Source organism: Corvus moneduloides, chromosome 5 (assembly GCF_009650955.1).
Source record: "Corvus moneduloides isolate bCorMon1 chromosome 5, bCorMon1.pri, whole genome shotgun sequence".
NCBI classification, from domain to species: domain Eukaryota; kingdom Metazoa; phylum Chordata; class Aves; order Passeriformes; family Corvidae; genus Corvus; species Corvus moneduloides.
In genome coordinates this window covers 8,980,224-9,004,756 of record NC_045480.1, presented here as the reverse complement: position 1 = coordinate 9,004,756, position 24,533 = coordinate 8,980,224, and the positions used below count along the sequence as shown (strand labels likewise).

The following is a 24,533-nucleotide window of genomic DNA, read 5'->3' as shown; positions in this document are numbered from 1 at the left end:
CTGTTATGCAGTGCTTTGACTTTTACACCAAATTCACTGGTAGATCTCTTGATAAAACACTACAAAACCTTTACTTGCCCTCTCCTCACCAGGCAAAGCATACACACCAAGGCATCCCCAGCAACTGCCACCACCCCCTACCTGCACAAGTCACATTCTTCAACTTACAGACCAGAATGCATAAAACCTGTCAGCTCCACTATCCAACACTGAAGTGAAAGTGGTTGTGAGTTTCCAGCAATTCTGAACCCTCTAAATTAAGGAAAGCTCCTTCTGGTCTCACACTGGTACTCTCTTCTTGTTGGATGGTTGTCCAAATGGAGTATCTTACTTGGTTAAATGTTAACATCAACCCAGCTCCTTTCCTAAAACAAAGCAATAAAGGCATAATGAGTAAGAAAGTAACTGCATACAGTGAAAGGAACTTCAATAGCATAAACTTTGTGAACTTTCATTATCCATTTGTACTACACTCGTTCACTGAAACACGTCATCTGTAACACTGCAGAAACACATCCTCACACAAGAGATTCTTGAAATCATACAGAAAAACTGTGTATGTGGCTTGGTTCCTTATTTGCTGTATTGTTAACAAAAGGCATCCAAGAGAAATGAACCCTGTTTTCAGGCAAAGTTAATGCCTGTTTTCAGGCAAAGTTAATGCCTGTTTAAGCTTCTGTAGATCTCTCATTCAGGTGAATACTGCCTGTACTGCCGTGGCATGCCAATACCAGATAGAAGGCAGACAGAGGTATCACTGCAGTTCCACAGAGGCTGAGAGCAGGATAACCGCCTCTTCTGGGACTTGCAGGAATGTGTCTTAAGATATTAACAGCTGCCAAGATGGATTTGTCCAATTACCTTCATGATTAGTCCCTTCTCTTAAAATTTCTCCTTCACCAAATAACTGTCCCCCAGTTTTGCTCTCCAAACCAACCTGAGTCCAGGCCCACGGCAACTCAGCTCCTGAGGAGCTGTCTCACCTCACCAGCAATGAGATTTTCAGACTGTATAATCTCCAGCTGGCTCTCATTTCTCCTGGACCTAATTATAATGTACCTTGTTCGGGATTTTAAAGTAAAGGCTGTTTACTAACAACCATGTTGGTTGCCATGCAGAAGTGGGCCCTTAGCACACAATCACAACAGCAGCTGTAGGCAACACTGACTCACTGCATCTTAGAAAATACAAATGCAAGAAGCCTCAGAAGTCAGTCCCTACCCTTAAAGCCCCAAGGGAGAAAAGATGAACAATAATGCTCTTTCCTTTAGCATGGGCAGTACAGAGCCTAAAAGGTCTATCAAATAACATGCAACTTCTAAGACAAGGTCTGCTTCCCCCTTCGATGATTTAGGATATCATATCTTTTAAAATAAGCCTTAAATGATGCCTCAAGATTAGGTGCTCACTAATAATAAAACCAACTACAAGAATAAAATTCGTTCAAGAAGCAGATACCTATGCTCTATGCTTTTTTTTTAAAACTTCCATTTCCTGTGGCTTTGCTGCATGTGTATATATAGAAAGCAAGGGAAATTCCAAACAAGATGCCACACCATTATACTCAGAACAGCAGTGCTTCTCATTCTAAAAAAAGGGAAGTCTCAAATGCTTTTTCTACAAAATCTATGTGAATTCAAAGTATGCTGTAGTAATATTTCATAGTACCATGCTCCAGTACCTATAAACTGGGGCACAGAGGGTGTTTCAGCTCAAAACCTAAAGCGTAAGAAATGCTTATGAAGCACTAGGTCAGTTCAGCAGGATCTCAGCAGAGCAACGGGATATAAGGTTAAGCACTCCTGCCTTCTAACCTGATGCCTCAAACTCCTCTCTGAGGGCAGAGCACAGCCCAGCACCCTCACTGAAGCATTCCCTGAAGCAGCCTGTCCTGGGGGTCAGGGCTCCAGCAAGGTCAGGTGGGGATTTACAGGGTGCTGCAGGAACTGCTTAAACAGGAGCTCCTGGAAGCACTAACCACCCCAAGGGGCACAGCACTTGTGTCTCCACTCCCACTGCTGCTCAGTGCATTATTCACCCTTTCTCATTAGTCCACTTTTTACCTCTCTTTTTACACTTGCTGGTGAGAAGCTGCTGGTGCAGGAACACTTCACACTATGTGAAGGATGTAAGGTGTCGATACAGGCCAACAGCCTCCCTCAGGACCTTGAGGTATTTCCATGTCACATGGGGCTCTGGTGTGGAGAGCACCAAATCAGATGGGGTTAAAAGACAGCTGATTTCAAATGGGCGTTTTTGGTGCCTTCTAGAAGCGTGTACTTAACCACACTCATTGCCTCACCACCCTTCCCCAGACCAACATTCCAACACATCTTCTGCTGATAGCTGGGCCAAGCAGGGCAGCTGGCTGCTCATGCTGACCCCCACCTCCTCAGGGTCACAGGAGCTCACCTTGCTTGAGGCTTTCACCCTCTCATTTCTGAAGGAGTGGGAGGGAGGAAAGAGCAGTGGGACCCTACTCCACCATCCTGCACTCATCAAATCTTTGTCAAATCTATCTTCATATAGAAAGCATTTCAATTGCATTTTTTTTTAAATCACAGGTAGACACCTTAGTTACACACAAATATCACAGGTCATTTATACAGGAGGGGCACCAGGCAGCCTGGTGTGTGCCCCATCAGCTCTTTGGCCAGCACTGGCACACCCCATGCCTGCTTAGCTTCTTGGTTCCTGCTGCAGCCAGACTTCCTTCAGCCCCATCCCCAAATTCCCCTGCACAGCCCAAAATGGCACACCTGAACAGAACAGTTGTCATTTTCTCAGCTCCACAGTAGTCTGGACTTGGGCAATACCCAGTTACCTTCTCTGCCGAGACAAGATGCTACACCATGGGAACAGTGCCTTGATGGCAGCGAGGGCAAGGTGATGTCATCTCCCTCCAGCTGTGCCCCCACAGCCCTCCCTGGGTTGTGCCAGCTGCAATTTAAAGGAGCCAACCACCTGCACCCACCACCTGGGCCCCGGGCTGGGAGGAGAGCCACAGGCACCCAGACCAGCTCTGGGAGCAGCCCCACTGTGACTGGGGTCACTGGTCCCACTCACAAAGCCCTGTTTCTTTCCTGCCCAGTGCAAAGCAGGAAGGAGGTCTCAGACCATGCTGCAACAGGGTAGGGTCTCCATCTCTCTTAGGACTCACAAGTGGGGAGGTGAGAGATGCTCAAATCTTGGACCAGTTGATCCCAGCTCATACAACAGGGAAAACAAGCAAAGAAAGGAGCTCAGACACCCACAGAACAATCAGCCCTCTATCACTACATCTCAGGGAAATTCAGACCTCCAGAGAGGCATGCAAAGGTCCACAGACAGTCGAGGAAAAAATATCACCTACCAAGAGAAAGTGGGACCCGGTGGGATGTGAAGTGACTCATGCACACACAGCTGAGCACACTCTAACAGAGCATCCTACTCCTCTTTCCCACCACCTGAGCTTGCCCTCAGTGGCGCAGATCTAATTCAGTGATTCTCAGCTCCTCTTCTGACCTCAGCATTGAGCACCTGCTCCACCTTCTGCAAGGCTTGTTCTTACCTCCCCAGGTGGAAGGACAGGGCTTGTATCACTCCCAATGGCAGCAGGCAGATGGGAAGCAGGCATCTCTGGAGGAAAAGGGATCTTCCTTTGATCCTGGCTGCTGTCATAAGGGGCGTCTCTATCCTCCAGTCTCTCTCTCCTGAGCAGTCCATTTACCGATTATCAGAGCCCACTTTTCCCCTATTCCAATCACAGTCAAACACAAAAATGGTTCTTGAACCATCAGTTCAATGTCACTCAGAGCCTGTGACACAGGCCAGACCAGCTGAGTGCCTCTAATCACCAAGCTTGGCCCCAAAAGCACCATGCAACTGCCCTTCTTGCTTCTTCAAGAATCTCTTCTATTAAAGACTGGTCATTGAAAGGCATTTCAGCTCCAGCAATAACATCATCACTTTCCCCTGTGGCACCTGGGAGGTTTTACACTTTTTCAGGGCCAGTCTTCTTGCAAGAGAGACACTCCAAAATAAACAGGTCACAGGTGGTGCCTGGTGGTCTGCTTAGCCCAAGGGGGAGGGTCTCTGACAGCCCAGGAGGTTTATGCCATGTGCAAGCCAGGAATGGAGAGGATGGCTCTGGAGTACTTGCCACTGAGCAGAGAGGATCTGGAAAGGGGAATAAGGCAGAATTTGTTTTAAAGAAACACCAAGGCAAATTTATGGACTAGACCAGGGTGTTCGAGAGAATCAAGTCTGTGGCTGAGACTAGGAACCAGTGTGGGGTGCAGGCAGGCCTTCCCCTCCCACACAAGATCCATCCTTTGATAACCAGGTACGGAATCCCCTAAACTCTCAGCATGGTGACAGGTCCTGGGGACAGTGGAAAAAACTGATGAGCAGAACCACCTCATCACCCAAAGAATGGGCGACAACTTATTTTGTGAACTGTTTTGAGGTTTTGTTTTGTTGCACCTACACACACCGGTTGCATGGCACCACGCCCCCTCCTTCAAAATGTCAGTCTTCAACTCCTAACAATAACCACTGAGGGGGAAAATAGTGTGTGCTGGCCAGGGTAACTCCTGTGCAGTGGGGACTGCACTGGTCTGGCCTTTCTCCTCAACTCAGGTTGCACCCACCTTGTCCTAAGTTTCTTGCTGGTGGTATCTCCTTTGATAGACAGTGGGCAAATATTAATTTTTACCTCTGTGGTTTCCAGGTGACTCTCTCAGGGAAAGTTTACTGGAGCTTTAATCTTCCTGAAATGGCAGCAAGACTGAATAACCACTTCCTCTTAGCACTGCTGAGGAACTTGAAATGTGGAGTTGTTGCAAAAGGGTGTGAGGACACTCTCCCCTCCTGCCTCTGCCGTACTCTCCTGCGTGCACTAATGTCACTTGTTACACACACTGGGCAGTAACAAGGTTGGGAAACACTTGAGCAGTAAAAGCCACTCTGACAGCCTGAAAAGGCGGGCAAGTGATACCTTTTACTCTTCCCTGCAGTCAGCTTATGCCTTTGTGTCCTCAGCAGCTGCAAACAACCTCTATCAGGCAGTCACCAAAATCTATACCTGGACCTCTTTCATAGCCTGGGCAATTGAGAGATTTTGAGCCAAGCCCCAAAAGGATGCCTGCACTATATGTACTTGCAAGTATTTCTGTTTTGCTGCAATAATGCAAAAACAAATAGCAAGAACAGACAATAACTTGCAACAGGTGTTCACGAAACTCATCTCTTAGGTTGCTTCTGTAACCAGAGAGACACATAACGTTCCCAGCACCCACAGAAAAGGACCCCAATGCCTATAATAAGAAGCTGGGTTTGTGTAACTCTTCAGCAGTTCTGAATCTTTGAGCAGCCTTCAACAAGCAGGGGTTCGTATTGTTATAAGGCTTAATAACAAAATGGCTCATGTTTGACTGACTTTCAAAGTTCCAGTCTCCTCTATGCAGCTTTCTACTTAAGGAAGGCAGAGGGCTGCTGACTCGTTTAAGCTCTCCTTGTCACTTGCTAAGTGACAACACAGGGGCAACCCTGAAGTGTTTCTAGAGATGGTGCTAACACAAACCAGAACAAGCTTTGTGCAAAGAGTGCAACTGTTTTGATGTCATTCCAATGAGACAACCCTGTGATGTTATGGAAAAAGCCCTGAGCTGGATACACTAAAAATCTTGCCTCAGATCACCTGTACAAACTTTGTATTGTCACAGGCTACAGACTCCATTGAGGCTCTCCTTTCCATAGTTTTCCATATTATTGAACTGTTATCCTCCCCTGGTTGTGTACCCAAGTTCTCTTAGCCAGTTTTTGCCAGGACCAGCAAATTACCTCCACTGGCATTTTTTGGCAGCCACAGATTTGATGTTCCCAGGCTGAAGAGGCTACTCTGGGGCTTGATGCACTGCTGTAGTTTAAGGCTGTGCCCACATTCAGAGATAACAAATAATTACAATGACCATGCAACTTTTTAAGTGCACTATATAAATAAAACACAAATCCCGACCACCTTTGAAAGCTTTATTGACTAAAAAATCCCAGCTATAGAATACAGAGCAAGTCTCCAGTAGACCCAGCCCCATCCCATTACTTGTCCACTAACAGGATGTGGTTCAAAATATGCCTTACTCAATATATATCAACACATCATTAACACCTATTTCCAAGTAGGCATGGTTTGAACAGTGAAAGTTCAGCTCCAAAGAGTTTTGGGAGCACCTGTAGTGGCAACACAACCTGCAAGTCACCAACAAGATCTTAAGGGCTTCAATGCACCAAACTAGTACAACCTGTAGCTACACAGTTGTTCATATTGGTGCAATTGCTCCAATTCCTGATGCAATGGCTCATGAGTCAAGATGAGTCTGATCTACACAAGGGGCTGACAGTCAAGGCAGGTAACAAATTCAGACCCCAGGGTAAGCAGATCCTTCACATTTGGAAAGCCGAATCTCTTCCAAGTAACATTTGTGGACTACAGGTTTGGAAAATACCACTTTGTGTTTGTGTGTCCTGAAGTTTGGGATTTCCACTCCAGCTCTTTGCAAGTGAGAGGTCAAAGAGGGAAAAGCGTAATATAAACACAGCAAAAGGCTATAACAGCTTATGGATTTGGAAGCCAAGACTGACCATAAAGGAAGGGACTTTTAGGAAATAAATAAAAGTAGAATAGCTTTTAATCATCCATTAAATCAATAATGGAAAATTCTGCATGCATGCAAGAGTACTTCAGAGAAAAGGACAAGGGCATGGAGCCAGTACTAAAGGAAACACAAAGAAACTTACTGGAACTTCTGAACGAAGACAACAGGTCTAGGCATGAATTATTTGCCTAAGCCAAATTTATGACTGCCACAGTCAATGGAAAGTTTTCAAATCCACAGAATAACTGAACTTGGGAAGAGGAAGGTTTGAAGATCATGTAGTCCAACATCCCCTACTCAAAGAAGGGTCAGCTAGAGCAGGTTGCCTGGGGCTGTGACCAGTTCGGTTCTGACCATCTCAAGGATGAAGGGTCCACAACCTCTCTATGCAACCTACTCGTGGTTCCATCACCCTCACAGTAGAAAAGGTTTTCCTTACATTTAAATGGAATTTTGTATTTCAACTTGTGCCCCCTTGCTCTCTTGTTTTGTCATTGGATACCACTGAGAAAAGTCTGGATCCATCTTCTATACTACCCCCACATCAGGTATTTATACGCATTTGGAAGATCCCCCTGAGTCTTCTCTTCTACAGGTTGGGCAGTCCCAGCTCTCACCTCTCCTTGTTTGATGGATGCTCCAAGGCCTGAACCATCCTGGTGGTCCTTCGCTGGACTCTCTCCATGTCTGTCTCATCATACTGGGGAGTCCAGAACCAGACTGGTCCAGATGTGCATCACTGAAGCTGAGCAGAGGGGAAGGATCCCCTCCCTTGACCTGGTGGCAGTGCTCTGCCCAACAGCTGCCACCTTTAGTACATGGCACACACCACTGGCTCATGTTCAACTTGCCTGCCAAGACCCCTGGGTTAACTTGAGCTTGAGCTATTTGGCACTGGTCAAGGAAAGGAGAAAGGAGTCTGGTTTTTGTCCTGCCCCTCCTCTCTGACCCAAATCCTGAAAGGGATTTGATGTACTTTATTTATTAACCATCACATTCAAAGTATTCAAGATCTACAAGTAAATAAATACCCCATGAAGGTACAGGGGAGACACCTAAAACCTCAGCTAAAACACCAGACAAAGACCCTTATCTCAGAATCAGTGCTGAATAATCAGAAAAATGGCACATTTAGCATGGCTTTTAAAACAAGCACTTCTGCAAGTGTTTATAAGAAAGATGACACAGTCCATTGTTGGCAGGGATGGAGGGTGAAGAGGAAGGAAAGAAATCTTCCACTTAATTTTGGCAGACTATAGAAATTCCTCAATTCAAATGCACAGGCTTGTTTTGAAAACTCAGCTAACAGACTGGTAGAAAGAGAGAGAAACTTGAAAACCTGGGAGGTCTAATGCAGGAACCCATTTTACAGCTACGGTTCCCTAAATCACAGCAAGTTAAAATCCTGATAGAACAGTTTCACTATACATACATTAGACTGTCTCTCTTGCCTGGCTGAATGTTGATCAGAGCTATCCCTTCTTTCCTGACTTCATAGTCCATGACATCTGTATTTTTTTTGCAGCTTGTGCAGGTTTTATGGTAAGCCTGGGGTACAGCAATTGTTTCTGTTCTTTTATCACATCTGATTTCCTAATGGCTCAACTGGATGAGATTTCTAAACCTCTTTCTTTGTAGCTGCTCTCCCATTTTGTGAAGACTGTGAATCTCATCAGACCATGCACAAAACTATGGCGCGATACCACGGAAATCCCCCACACTCATTGTCAGTGCTCGGAGCATTCCCTCCTCTGTCTTACAACACTGATGCTGCTCCAATGCTCACAAAGGTGAGGCAACAGTGGCACTGACTAAAACCAAGCAACCGTTTTGGAAACTCTCCCATGAGCTTGTGAGTGCATCACAAAAGTGACCTGCACGAGGGCTGTCCTGAGATGCTGATCTATGTCTACTGAAGAACTAGAGTATGACCAAGCATAAAACACTAAATTTCTAAGTTTCTAAGCCAGGACCTGAATTGCTAGTACTTGAAGTGAAGAAAAGGGCATTGATTCACTGCTGACATGACTGCATTTCTGATCTCAATATGACAGTGAATCTGCATATAATGACATCAAACTTCAGCATGTCCTTCTGAAACTCGCATGGGTCCCTATGGCATTTAGGACCCTGATATTAAACTGAAAGAGGAAAAGAAAAGGAAGGACTTGGACTCTGACTGAGAGAAAAGGACTGAAATCTGATACAAGTGCAGAATTCCTGCTGTTCTTACCAAAGCCAGCTGTAACAGAGCAGAAAACACAACAAGCACAAGTGATAGCAAGGGACCATGAATTTAAACTAGGGATTCATGGGATACACTAGGTTTTTCAAAGTAACTAGGCTGCTGCTAATGATCAAAAAGTTTATAATAAAAAAACTGGTTGAATTTTTTAAATTCCCAAAGAGACTCAATCTTGTTTGGGAAGTAATGGATAAAACTCCAAGAGCCCAGAAAGAACTCAATTTCATCTTAAAAAAGAAAACAAACTAACTTCAATCTCCCCTCAAAGGAACAAGCAGATGATTTTTAAGTGCCTACCTGACAATAAAGAGATGATTTATTCTTGACAAATTCATGGTGGCTGCTACTCATGGTTAAACTGCTAACTGTTTCCTCCTTTTTCAGCATAACAACAGCCCTGGTGAACAGAAGAAAAACAGTAGATATTGTGAAAGATAATGGGAGTTTCAATGCCTTTTTCACATGACATTTCAGAAAGTAAACTCTGAAAAACATTATCTTCAGGGATGCAAAAACTGATGTGGGAGAATATACCAGCAAGGCTCCTTAAATATTGGTCCTGGATATAACAATGAGATATTTGCACTACTGCTTGGGGATGGGACAGAGAAGATGTATTAAATACACAGGCAGATCCCAAATGTAAATAAGGTGCCAATGCATAGGTAAAAGGAATCAAAATAGTTTAGCAAATAGATGGTTTGAAAAAAAGCTGGCAATTCAACACGTACAGATGCAAATTTACATTGTTTGAGGACAACAAAATGCACAAATATGTGACAAGGAATCACTAATGGGCTAGTTCCTCAAAAAGGATCAGAGCCACAGGCTTCTGTGAATAAGCCAGACATGGAAGTGCAGAGGATAGAGAAGAGCTGTCAGTTGGATGTGAAGAAATCCCTCTGCTCTGCTTGGGGTTAACGAAGCGCAGCTGAAATAGTGCACTGTGCTTTGAAAATTATACATCAAGAAAAACATGGGGAAAAATAATAATAATAACAAAATGGGACTAAGAGCCACAGGACTTCAACAAAACAGTATAAAATATGACAGCAGAGCAGAAGATTGAGGGAACATCACTGGCTACATCATTGCAGGAGGCAAGGAAACCATGCAGCCTGCCTCCAGTCTTTTCAGTACAGCAAATTTCATTTGTTTCCCTGACTACCCTGATTAGAAAACTCCATGCAGTGTCCAGTTGGTCCCTAAAAAAAACGTTACCCTGTTTTCCTGTCACTGTGCTGTGTACTGCCCTCCCACAAGGAGCCTTTGCAGCCTGTGGAGCCTGCTGCAGCTCTCTGTCAGCTGGCAGCCCTGCCCTGCTCTGTGGGAGCATCTCCATGCACTCAGGAACATAGGCACCAGCAGCTGCCTCCTGCCAACCTACCCTCCTCAGACACAAGGTGCATCATGCAGTACCTTTGCAACAAACCAAAGAGAAACAGCGCCGTGCACCCCCTGCCACAGCTGCTCACTACATTGCCTGCAAAGAATCTCCAAAATCCATGTATGTATATGTAGCAGGAGAGTGTACATATGAGCATGTGTGCATGTACATCTGGTGGTAGGACAGGAACCCTTCCTGCTGCAGGGCAATGCTCTAAGAGACAGGCTGTTCAGGGATACCTCTTCCATTCTGTCCTGGTAAAGTTTTTCCACTACATACAGAAATCCTGACACGGGCTCAGCCGACTGTCTGGAAGGAGACCTGAAACTCACTCACCTGACCTCCAGATGGGCCCACTCTTAAGCTTAACCTTCTGGTTCACACAGGCTCTTTCTTTCTCTGTTTTATCTCCCCTGGTAGAATCAGAAGTTCAACTGAGGTTGAATTTCAATAAAAGCTTGTTGGTTCTGCTAAGTTAGCTTGCTCCAAAAACACCAGCTTTTCAAAACTCCCAGCTATCTCCAGGCCAGGAATTTTCAATTCTTTCAAACATCTCATCCTGCTTTCATTGATTCCTCAAATATCTTTATTTGGAAATTACTTGGTTCCATGGAAATTACTTGGTCCTGTGAAGTGCATGTCTGGGAGCTGCATCACTTGCACGCATCCTCTAAGCCAAGGACACAAAAGACAGACAAAAAATTCTGCATCCCCATTACACTAGTCAGGACCAGAGAAATTATAAAAGCCATGATTCTTCCAGCTTCCTAAAGCCTTCAGCTACACAGATCCAAGTTGTGCTCTCATGAAACTGCATGTTTAGAAGAAGCTGAAACCCCTTTGCCAGCTCTTCAGTTCCTCTTTGTGCCCACCTTCTCCCTTCTCTACCATTCCAGGCTTAACCTTTTGTTCCTTTTTTCTTGGCTCCTGCACAAGCCATTCCACTAAGCACCACCACCTTAGGGATGACTGAAATACGGTCTCCCATTGTTGGACTCAGTGATTGTGTCATTTGATCAGTTTATACTTTCCTGCTCCTTGACACAGTGGTAATGGAGTCACCTCAATGTATTTAATCTGGGCTGGGCTTTAATCAGCACCAGTGAGTAATGCAAAACAATTGGAAACTAGAAAGGGAAAAAAAAAAAAAAAGTACACTCCCTGTGCCACCCCTCTATGTGTAATAAAAAAATCCCTGATCCCAGTGAACAAAGTTCTTGGATTTTTAATGCCTGGATCCAATTTCTCATCCTTTTTCTAGATGTCAGCCTCACAGCAGCAGGCTTTAATAAGAGTCTCATAGTGCTTAAAGCTCCTTCTGCTGCATTAAAACACAGCTGAGACTCGAGTAACATCCAAGAAATCTCCACTGCCAGGGACTGCTCAGCAGCTCCAGCAGAGCAGTGATGGGGTTTCACTGCCCACAGTGTGGGTGAAATGGGTCAGCGTGCAGCAGGATGCAGGCAAGTCTACAGCAGCAGAATATGGGCCAGCTTTGGAGCTTCCCAGTAACACCAGCTCGTCCAATTTGGTGTTGCTAAGAGTGCCAAGCATTGCTGCAAAAAAAGACAGCATAGAAAGGTACTGAATTTATAAGCAAAAAGATGAGTGGAAGGGTTGATGTGGAAGAAAGGCCGAGAAAGCAATACTGTCTTTGGCAGCGCTGGTGAGAACTGCACATCTGGCTTCACCTCCTGCTTCCCTGCAATGTATCCCTGCAAGGTGGAGGCGGCTGTGCGAGCAGGGAACAGCCAGGGTGCTGCAGACACACTGCTACAGCCACTTCCCAGCTAAGGGGAGGTGCCTCTGGCTGCAGCCGGGTGCTCTGGCTTCAAAGGCAGAGGTATCACGTACCCGAAACCAGAAGACATTTGCCACAGGGCTGTCTCTTCTGATAGAAAAGAGAACACTTGCAAGGGCTGAGAAAAGTAAATAAAAAGGGCTGGGGGTCAACATAAAAGGCAGAAAACCAAGGGGATTTTGTCTGATAACAATGAGGGGAATGCCAGGCAAAATTTCCTAGGAAAAGAATAAAAATCAAGTGTAACAGAAGAAAACATGATGAATACTTAACACTGGCTTTGCACCACAGCCCAAATACAATGCAATTCCACACAGAGATACAGCAGAGGGGCTGGAGGGTAATAGAGTCCAGCAGAAATGGAAGTTAAACACCAGACTAAAGTCTGATGTTATCTTTGATATTATTTCAGGACAAGGGTTATAGAAAAATGCTATCTTTCACTAGACGAACTAATACCTTGGATAGAAGTCCAGACTTGAGTCCATAGAAGGGCAATGGAGCTGGTGAAGGGTCTGGAGCACAAATCTGATGAGGAGCAGCTGAGTGAGCTGGGTGTGTTCAGCCTGGAGAAAAGGAGGCTCATGGGGGCCTTATCACTCTCTTACAACTGCCTGAAAGGAGATTGTAGCCACGTGCAGGTCAGCCTGTTCTCCCAGATAAACAGTGACAGGACAAGAGGACACAGCCTTAAGCCACACCAGGGAAGGTTTAGGTTAGGCATTAGGAGGAATTTCTTCACAGAAAGGGTGATTAGACATTGGAATGGGCAGCCCAGGGAGGTGGCGGAGTCTCCATCCCTGGAGGTGTTTAAGTTAAGACTGGACGTGGCACTCAGTGCCATGGTCTGGTTGACAGGGTGGTGCTTGGTCATAGGTTGGACTCTTATCTAAGAGGTCTTTTCCAACCTACTTGACTGTGATTCTGTGAAAACAGCTATCCCTCCACTTCAGCTTGGTCTGAAATAGTATTTTATTATTTTCCACATAATAAATGCAGCCTGTGCCATCTTTCTGGGACAGCAGAATTTGCTTTACTTGTGGCAAGGCTGAAAAATTACTTAAATTTTCCTTCCATTTTTTCCAAAAAGAAAAAGAACAACTGTTCAGAGTAAGACTAGTGCTTCAAAACATCTTAAGTTTATTTTAAAAAATTCATTAAAAGCTTCAACAATAGTACTGAAGTTACTTTCTTATATCACCTTCCAGAGCCTTCCTGAACAGCTACCTTCCTTAGCATACATGTGGACTTTCCAGCAGACCTGAAAAGAAACCTGGCATCTAAAATTTTCATAGGATCAATTATATCAGCACTTATCATTGACCTTTAAAGTTTCTTTTTGCTTCTGCATTCCCCAAACCCCAAAAAGTAGTTCAAACTAGTAAAGCCAATGGTGAAACTCCTCAGTTGCTGCAAAACTCCCAGCTCTTTCCATTCCTTGAGTGTAATTTTGGGAAGACTTTTGAAATCGAATTCAATGCATGCAACACAGATTGGACTGCCAGGATCAGTTGCCTGTTTTGTTTTGAGCTCCTCTTCTTATAATCAGAAGAAAGTGATTTGCTTTTGTAATACTGGGAATTACTGATACTCTGAAGGAGAGCTCAGGTTGTTTTCCTTTGGAATCAGAAAAGAAACAAAAAACAATTTTTGAGAAGATTTTCCTTTCCGTTTCTTAGAGTTGTCTCATTTGGGAGGGGAGAGAGAGAAGGAAGAAAAACAGGCATGGAACTTGGAGAGGACCAGTAACTGTAATTTACAACAATATAAACCCATCCTCTCCTTCTCCAGCTAGTCAGCTTCTCTAAAAATCACAGGTCCTTAACTGATATGGATTGGCACACCACTCCAAACACAGTCTGAGTTGGTGCTTTTAGGCAGAGGATGTCTTGTGAGTCATTGGGGAACCTTAAGTTCTTGTCTGTATCCAGGTTAGTTTTAAGCTCCCTGAACAAACCAGGGCAGGGATCAGGTGCCACGACAAAGACAAAAAGAAGCTGGGAATTAGAGAGAGAAACCAAAGACTCTGTGCTATCTTATAAATCCATATCTCATCACCACTGTACAGCTTGGGCTGCCTTCCAATAAATTACATAAAGACAACATACAAAATACATAGGAAGGGAACAAAGTAGAGAGATACAGAAAGGCTTTCACCTAAGGAAAGATTAAATAAGCTCAAATCTAAGTAGAAGGAAGCAGGAAGAAGTTAAGAAACTTAAGTAGAAGGAAGAAAAAGGACTGATGGGTGAAGTTTATCAAACCAGGAGTGAGCAATGTGGTGAATGGATGATTAGTATGTGCTGCTTTTCATAATGCAGGGATTCAGTGTCAAGTGAAAAGAAATCCCCAAACAAACCCAAACCAAAAGGTCATTTCATATCAAAAGGTATAATCAGACTTGGGAACTCACTGCCATGGGATATTTTGGATGGCAAAAGGAAAAATGGGTTCAAAAATGATCAGATGAATTGAAGGAAGAAAGGTCTATTTGCTTTTAAGCACAAATGTGGATGACAACATCTGGCTCAGGAAGTCCTTAAATCACTAAGTGACAAAAGCCAACAGGGAATCCTCAGGGAAATAAAATTAGAAAAAGAACAAATATACTCATCAGTATACTATTCATTACTGCCCTCTGTCAGAGGCTGCTCCCAGATTCTTTATCAGTTTTCATATTCTGGCACACACACAGAAAGGGAACAAAGCTCTGTACCTCTTCTTGTTCTGGAAGATTCCTCAGAAATTCCATCTTGGCCTCGGGGTTTGTATAATTGATTTTAGTCCTGTTCACTCTAGCTCTATCTGGGAAACTGATATATGAGAGGTAAGAAATCAGATTAGTAGATAACACAATTCATTTTGATGACTGTAAATTATCTGCTGGTACTCATGTAATACCACTACAGCCCAGCTACCTGAAGGACACACTGAAATTATGTGTCCAAAATAGTGTAATGCTCTTCTGGATCCAGAGGTCTCTCTACCCAACTTATTTCTGTAAAACACACCAAAAGGTCCACGCCAACTAAAAGAATAGACATCCCTACGGTACAAAGCAAGAAGTTGTTGGTTTCTGGCCATTCATCTACTTTTCCTCCTTCCTTTAAAATCCCTCAAAGAATTCTGATATTTATTAGAAACAACCCAAGACCTGAAAAATTACCAGTTAGTTTTTCTTTATTGCAGACCACCTTCAGCTAGCTTGTTCAGCAGAAGAAACATTTTGGATAGTGTTTGCCATTCAGCAGAGTGGTTCCTGGCACTATCAGCACAAAGCAAGGAGTCCAAAACCTCCAGTTTTGTACCACTGCTTTTTAAAGGGACCTTTTTGAGGAATTAACTGTAATAGCTTTACTCTAAACACATCTTTTGGTGCTTGGAAGTAGTACCCTTTACAACAAGTATACTTTGACTACAGTCTGGTTATCATAGAGTGGTTTAGGTTGCAAGAGATCTTAAAGACTACACAGTTCCAAACCCCCTGCCACAGGCAGGGACACCTTCCACTAGACCAGCTTGCTCAAAGCCTCATCCAGCCTTGAACACTCTCAGGGAGGGGGCACCCACCACTTCTCTGGCCAATTACATATCTTGATATCTCTAAAAAAAGACAGAAGAGCTCAAAGATATCCGTGGCACAACACATCCCTCTCCACCCATTTAACAGAGCTGTTACAGAGTCGCTGAATGGACTAAAGGAACCTAAACCTAAAATTTTTAGTATGTTTCCACATCCTTCACCCTCAGGATTTTTTCTGTGAATGCCCACTGAATAACCTGGAGGAAGACACATGTATTGTGGTTTTCCACCTCTGCGGCAAAGTGAAATTCCCTTTGGTTAACCACCTGCTAGCTGTATAACATGGCATTTGCTTCACAGTGAAGCTTAACCAAAAGGCACACAGACACCACAGCTGTTGGGTTCACACAACTCCACTACTGGAGATTTTTACTGTTGAAAATCCAGGCATTTTGCATCTATTTTTTTTAAAAAGGAGCTGCTTTTTGCAGTTCTCTAAACATGCCCTCACTTTACCCCACCAGTTTTGCCCAAGTACTTTTGACCATGACATGCAGGCGCACAGAACGTTCACTTCCTTCTTCAGCTCACTGAAATTCCCTGATTTCATCATGCGCAGCCCGCTGTGACAGCCAGGACATGGCACAGGAAGCCAAGAAGCTCCCTTGTTAACGACAGCCTGAGGACAACCAGCTGCCTGGGAAATAACAAGAAACACTTTAATTTATTCAAACAAGATTTGCAAGCAGCCATGCACGTGCGTGCACATAGAACACACATATTTATTATGAAACCTGGAGGGGACAGATAGAAGAAGTGTTTACTGCCACAGCTACAACCTTTTCCTAGAACATTGTGTTTTTAAACTTTCCACATCACAAAAACTTGCTGAAATAGGGAGCTCTCACCCCATCCAGCTTAACTTTTATTTGACCATGGGTTTTCAAACAATCCCAGGAATGAAAGTGCAGCACTAGAATCCCATCAGTCACTTCAATACCATAATGCCTCCATGTTACTTAAACTGACACGTATTACATCTGTAGTAAACAGGTTAAAAAATCCTTCCAGAGATTAGAGGAATTGCTTCAATTGATGTATTTCAGTACTGACCTGGAGAAAGCACCAATAACATCAGGCACTGAAATTCTGAAACAAGGGCTGAGGAAACCTAAGGGTTGGGGTGGGGTTTTTTTGTTTGGTTGGTTTTTTGTTGCTTGGGGGGTTGGGGGGTGTTGTCCCATTTAAAAAACTTGAAACACATCTGCACAGCAAATCAGAAGAGCAGGAGGAAGTCTTGAGGTGTTCACCTTTAAAAAGCAAACTACGATCCACAGGAACCTCATGCAGAAATACCATCTGCTTGTTACTACCCTGCTACCTACTGCTGAGTAGCTCTGCTCATGTCTGCTCAGAGAAATCAGGAACAAAATCTCAGCAGCATTACTGAAGGGAACACAGGGGCCATATACAGCTCTTCATCCCTGGAAGATAAAGTGCACATCTGGAAGTGGTCCAAAGAGCACTGCTAAACACACCAAAGCAACACAACACAGCAGGGGCAGTTTCATTCATTCAGAGAGCTAACCAAGCCTCCTCTTCTCACCACCCTCCTCTGATTATATAGGAACAGGAGAGGATTTCCCACATTTCCTGCAAAGGAACGCGGAATGTCACTCAAATCTGTTCCCAAGGTAGGATAGCTAATGTACAAAATAAAATCCCTGCATGTTAAAGGCTGTTACAAAACCATCAACATTCACGTAACCCCAAAGGACTGGCGTCACCCTGTATAACCCCGGGGACTCACAAGCAATGCGGAAATTCCATCCTTAAGTCATTGACTACGACATCCTTTGGCAGTTTTCATCACTAGTACTTCACATCAGAAAGAGAAAAAAATCTTTCATCTCACAGAGTGGCCCATTTTATGGCTTGCTACTTGAACTCTTACATGTACAGCTTTCTGGTTCAGTGTGCAGCCAGAGGGCCAAGAGGTTTTTTTGTCCTTTTAAAAGCAGCTTTTAAAATTCTTCTGGGTTTTCCCCCCAGTCTCCCCATCCAGAAACTGAATTATGTACCTGCGGTCAGAGCTGCCATGTGCCAGAGATCGCCTTGCAGTCATGTGGCCGGTCTTCCCCATCACACGGCCATGTGGGTTGTGTCACCTCTCATGAACAGATTTCTGGTGCTGCTTGTCCACTCTCTGTGACCAGGGACTGTTTATTGAAAAATGCAGGACCACATGCAGCAGAAGTACAAACCATGAATGAGCTTCAGATCATCTCTCTGAGATCATATTCAGACCATCTTTCTGAGCCTCAGAGGCAGAGGTGTGAAGGCTTTAGAGACGCAGGGCAGTGCTGAAGCATGAACAAATGACAGACCATGGCTGCTACATTCACTACATCAAACTGCCTTTCTTCCACACAAATCTCTTCTTTCTCCTGCCTCAGGATTCTCATACTTTCACATCGTTTCCTTTTTCACTCTGGCATGAGCCACTAGTTAAAGACAAAAATGTACATGGTAACAACCATCAACTCTGCAAAAAGTCAAGGGGAAGGATGAAGGGAAAAAAATAGGAAAGAATGTATTTTTTCTCCTCACATGCATCACAGCTCTTAAGCTTCTTTGCTCCAGAAGTGTTAAATCCAATTGTTTTGGTCTTTTTCCTTATAAGCAGAAGAGAGAATGAGACTTTGGAGCTTGTGGAAGACACTGATAACTCTGGTGGAGATCCCAGAGCAATATGACACAGAGGTGAGCTCCCACCTGCTGCCAAGGTCACACAAGAGAGAGGGGAGATTGCAGTCACTGTGTGTAGAGAACATCGATCTCCAAACGTGCTCCAGCCCTGACAGAGTGAGGGCTGAAAGGCATACTCCAGGTCAGCAAGGTCAGTCCATGGGCTCACAGCTTACCACTGCTCATTACTGCCCTGGGAAGGCAAACCAGACCACCTCTCCCACCTGAGATCTTGCCTGTAACAAGCACCAGCAGGAAAGGCAGCCCTGAAACACCCACACGGCTTCCTTCCCATCTCCTGGAATGAGAGGAAAAAAAGTCATGGCTCCAAGAAGGTATAGAGAAACAACAGAACAGACACTGGAGGAGAGGAAATAAACTCCTTAATGGAAATCTAATTTATTCAGCATACTGGAAAAAAAATGCACCATCACAGTGATCAGGCCTTACGAGATTATAGAAAAGGTATTGTTTATTATAGGAAATAAATAATAATTTTAAAAAGGGTAGAAAAAGTAATTTCTTATGTGGTCAACACAAGAAGCAGAATTCGGCCTTCCTCTAACTTGCTACAGATCTTGAGAATAAAGGAGAGAGAGTGTCATCAGTTCAGAAAATGAACTGTGAAAGTTGGATAAATCAGAGGGAAGTTGGAAAATTCAGATAAAGTTGAAAATTCTGAGAAAACCAAATTAATCAAATGTGACAGCACAGGAAGAGAGACTTTCAATGGATAAGCTGGAGTGTCACACAAAGCCAGGTTCTTAAAACCTCATTGTTTTATCAGAAAAAGTTATGTTACTGTTCCATGAGGATGCTGTCATTTCTGTGCAAATATTCCTGTATGCAAGGGAAGGGGAAAAAAAAAGATGCTTGTTAACTTCTGAACAAGTCAGGGTAGACATTTTTTACGTAACTCCTAGTTCCAGTTCTAGCTTGGTGCTAACTTACTATGGTACCTCTTTTGGGTTTTGTTCAAATGATTCCTTATACCATGAAAGGGAGCCAATGAGTGACTGCCATCCTCTAATAGCCCAAAGAGTGAATTCAACACAACTTGTGTTTGCTATGGGACAGGGAAAAAATAAAATTTTGTTTCTCCTGGTCCCATGGAGAATTACCATTAACATCAGTGATACATGTCTTTTTGTTAAAAAGTAGTATTTAAAATAAAATAGTTCAATCACATATAAAGCTCACCATTACTGAGAAGGATATTTTCAGTTATCTTTTGTTTGTGCTCAGTACATTACCAGCCAATATAACAGCATTACCTTAAATCAGAAGAAGCATATTAAAAGGATGCCTGACAGGTAGCATTACTTTTCAGCAGAAAAAACCCCCATCCAACCATAGAGGCTTGTGGAGGACAAAGATGAATAGACAACTGCTGATCCCTGGCACACTCCCAAAGCCAGGTATCACTAGTGCAAGTGGAAGGAATCCCCAGTTCAGCACTGATGTTAGATGAGCTGACATACTAGTAAAAACAGAAAGCCACCAGGCATGGGAAAGAAAAGGATGATGACAGTAGACAAAAAACGGCAATTTCAAAAAGGTTCCCGATGGCAGCTGAATTTTTTGTCCACTCTAACCAAACCCCAGCATGATCAACATGTGACCTCTTCAGCACACACACAACCTGAACAAGAACTCCTTCCCTTTTGGAGTTCACTCTGATGAAGGTAGAAGCAATACCTCTTCTCTCCTCACCCCAGAAAAAACACCTACCTCAACACTCTAAGAGGAATTGATATGAGCCTAAAGAGAGTGCACTGGCCCTTTTGAGGCAGAGACAGTGGAACATCTTGGGATTTCCTACCCAGTGTGTGCATTCCCACTGCAAAGCACTGAAATTCTTAGGGCTGTGAAACTGTGCCACCTATGTGATCTTTGACATGGCTTTGGGGAGGGGGGTGTGTGATAATTCTGCTGCTGTGGTTTGGTTAAAGATGGTTTCCTGTGAGGCTGAGCCTTCAGCATACAAGTTTCAAAAGAGAGGAGAAGAAAAAGAAAACCAAAAAAACCCAAAAAACTGACAAGCAAGCAATACGCAAGCTTGGACTCTCCAGGAAACCACAAAATAACCCGTCTGAGGACTGCATGAAGTGCTATTTCTGCGCCTTTTACCATCTTTTAAGGAGACAAGAATGGAGGAGGAACAGCTAGAGAGGAGAGCTGAGCATGAAACCAGAGCTGAACACATGCTGAGCAAACATAGGCACAAAGGAAAGAACGACTGCGGAATGCCAAACCCTACTGAAGCCAATGGGAACGTCAGCAGCAGCTTCATGGAGCTGGGGCCACATACAAGGATGAAAACCCTTCTAGACTGGAACAAAGACAGACACTGACTGTCAGCATCAGAGCCATGCATGGGAATGCCCCTGTTGAGATGAGCAAGGTACGCATGAACAGTGTGCTGGAAATACCAAGGTGGTTTGAGCGACTGCAGGGTTAGGCCACCACAACCAGACTGTGGTTGAGGGATGCTGTTATTTTAAGCAGGTCTTCAGCACAGCAGGGAAGACAAACGAGGTGTGGAAATTGTTAGTGGGCTACCACCTGTGCATTAGCTGTACAAGCCACCACCACGAGGGTTTGGAAGACAAATGGTCAAGAGCAGAGACTGGCCTCAACCCTGTCTGTAGCAGAGGTGTTCTGTATCTGCTCCAGCTCAAAAGCTGTCACTGAGAGACACATACCTTGAAAATGTAACATGGGAGTACAGCTCATCTGCTTCATTTGGTTTTAATGCTTAAAACTGGGCAACATTTCAAAAAGAGATCAGCTAGAAGAGGGAAAGCATTTATATCGGACTAATGGCTCTTAAATGACAATGAATTTACCTTTGCCTCTGCCATGCCTCATAATTCAAATTCATTTCCTAGCAGTGAAAAAACACAGAACACTGCATTCATTAGGCTGAACTCCAGCTTTAAATTATACCGGCACTTCTGGAAGCCACAGGCACCTAAGATTCTTCAAATTATGCTTGTTCTACTAAGCATTGGAGCAGAATTCAACCTTAAAAATTGAGAGGTATCAGTTGGTTTCAAGACCATCTGACCAAGGTGAAACAGTGCCTTGCTGGAAATTATGAGAAAGCTTTCCCCCATAATTTTCAAAATATTAAACAAGAAAAGCTCACCTAAATAATGAAGTCAAAATATGAAGGCAGAAAGTCCTCTGCAGCAGATGACAGGTCTGTGCTGTAAGAAATGAAGCACAGAGCATTTTTCAGCATCACTAACACATTTCTTAAACATCTATTTTGAACATAATAGTCTTTCAGTTAAGTGACTGCAGTTCCAAATAGATTCAAATCTTGCATTTGAATCACATTATGTTTTATTTTAAACTTACATTCAGAACTGTATTAATAGTAGCAAGGTAACCTCTGCTTTTTAAAAAATCATTTGCTTCAAGTGAATGAAGCTATAGGGGAGAGAAGGAAAAGTACCTTTTCTTCTCATAACAGGAAAACCCTCCGTAGGAATAATGATTAGCCCATATTAACACAGACACTGCTAACTTGATACAAGAGCAACCTCTGTGTTCCACTATTGCTACAAAATTATTTAGTCTGTGTTCAAATGGGTCTCTCGTTTGAACAATAAGAAGAATCCATTGATAAGACAGGGATGCTCCATGCTCTGACTACTGCTTTCAGCGAGTCATTTAACTCCATTTACCCTCCTGTTGACCTTACAAATGTCATGAATGCCCTCAGCATCCATGTGTATATGAAAAGTGCAATCTAAGAACAAAACAATCTTATCGGACCACTTCTTTTTTGATACTTGTTTACTAGCATGAATTACACTGAAAGGCTACGAGGGTTCCAAGTACAAGCACACTCCAAGTTAAGAAATGACTCTTCAGCAAAGCATCAGTTCAGCTCTTTCACACCCATACTATAGCTGCATTTTTATAGCTATATCCAAACCAGGAGATTCTTGCTTCACTGGAGGTGTAAGTGGACTTAGCTGGGGCAAGACTGCTGCAGTGAATGAGACATTGGACACCAGGCATTCTCCACATGAAGGCATGCCACAGAGAAATAAGAAATCCTAGGAAAAATCCTTCCTCCTTTGCTGGTACACCCTATCTTTCATCTCTTGAAATACAGGAGCTCTGCATTTGCTTCAACTGAGGAAGAGCTGAACCACGGCTGAAGGACAGGTATATCATACCTGCAGCAGGGAAGCCGTCTGGGTTTGGGCTGCCTCTTTATTCCTTTGGCCTCCCACTGTGGCTCAGGTCTACTTCTACATGGCACAGCTAAGCTCTCTGGCAGCTGTGCTTCCTTGGTCTCTGATGAGGGCTCATAAGAGACAGGACAAAGCAGCAGCACCCAAAGGAGAAAGGCTCTACCTCTGTGCTCCTCTGCAGAGACCAATGTGCCAGGTGGGATCAGAGATACACAGCAGATGCACCCCATGTGCCAGGTAGGAGTGGAGGCACAAGCTATGAGATACACAGCTGATGCTCCAGGGGATCAGAGAATGCAGTGGAGGGGGATAAAGCTTAATTTAGGAGTGGGTGTGGAAGGGTAAGTGCACAAGAATGAATGGAGCCAAAGCCTGCTTTGATAGAGCTCAGTATTTAAAGTTCCTTTGGACCGAACAGCCTGTTACCACAATATTGTCACTATTAATGTACACAGTGACTTCTCAGATTATGTTTTAAGGAGCCATAAGTTTCACAAAACAGATGAATAACATTACTCAAAGAAGAGGAAAGGAAACAATGGTTTGCATGTAAAGCCTCAGTGCCCATACAGAACATGGGACAAACAGATAAGGACAGAGCATTCATTACACCTCAGATCAGAAAATGAGCCCAAAACACTACTCTGATAATCTTTTAACAACAGAAACAAGAAAAAACCGTAACTATGATTTCATCAAAACATACATGCCCTTAGATAAGTGGTAAGATGAGGAAATTACAGTAAGATATTCTTGTCCTGTCAAAGCATGTGAAAAGCTCTACTCCTTCTTGAAAAGAATTCCACTAATAACAGGTTGTTTCCATCCTCACATCTGCCTAGTAACAGGCTGCATGCAATAACATGACACAGCAAGGCACTCCATCCCAAGCTTTTACAGCTGCCACCAGACTCTGATCCATTTTATTGCAATGTTTTTATCACAATCAACCCTTGCAAGACACACTCTGCTGGATATAGGCAGATACAGTAAAGGAGAGAATAAGGCTGAGCAATCTGCTCACAGCAGCTGTATAGTCCAGGGACTTAGAGCACAGCTCTAAGAAAGAGTCTCTCAAACTACGTAGAGTAAAATCCCCTCAAGAAGTTACTAAGACACTTCAGCCAATGAGCACATCGTAACTTCCACAGCTATGGAGAAGTGCTCAGGGGAAGTGCGTACTGAGCTCCTAGCAATTATTCTAGGATAGTTCCTCTTCAGATAGTTGGTTTTGGAGCTATCATAGCCTGGGTGGAATTCACCTGAAGAACCCTGGACATGAAAAAAAATTCTAATCATCAATAGCTGCACACATCTGAGTAGAGATGAGGATGTGGGAGGAGGGAACTGCAATCTTCCAGCTTCTGAGAAGAGGAGGAAGTAAAGGGCCAATGCCAGCTGATTCTGCTCCCTTACATTGGAGAGAGGAAGAAAGAAGTTGCTTCCATTCTTCCTCATTGGGGACTAAATCTCAAATCCACTGTGGGACATCCAGAGTCCACCATATGGAAAAATGCTGAAAAAAACCAAAATCTGCATGAAGAAGGCTGAATAGAAATTATCACAGAGACAGAACAGGTGTGTTTGTGTAAGTGCATTTAAGTAGGTGAAAGAACGTATTAAAGTAAATCATCTGGAATTTAGAATATTTGAAAACTGTCATAAAGAGTGACCAATCCCTAAGAGGTAGACCAGCATCGTTCTACAGGTACACAAATTATGTCACAGAAGCTGAGTATGAAAGAGCTGGATTAGAAATGCCTGTTTCTAAAAGCGAACAAATCTCCTACTGTGTGCTCACTCACTCATGCCAGAAAGGGGTTATGAAAGGTTTTTTCACATGATTAACAGTACCCAGGAATTACATTCCTGACATTTCCTACACAAGTGGAGCAGCTTCTTTGCTTCACAAAAAGATTAACATCATGACAGCAGAACCTGTTCCACAGAAAAGGAAAATCAAGGAACAAATAGTAGCCA

General features: G+C 43.6%; 1 long non-coding RNA gene across 1 annotated transcript; it reads right to left on the bottom strand.

Moving 5' to 3' along the window:
* Positions 1 to 4: 4 nt before the first annotated feature.
* LOC116444393 lies at positions 5 to 18,815 on the bottom strand. The gene is made up of 4 exons (XR_004240299.1): positions 14,785 to 18,815; positions 12,528 to 12,682; positions 9,178 to 9,277; positions 5 to 4,158 (listed from the first exon to the last, which is right to left on the bottom strand). It is a non-coding gene; the product is annotated as an uncharacterized LOC116444393 (long non-coding RNA).
* Positions 18,816 to 24,533: the final 5,718 nt, after the last annotated feature.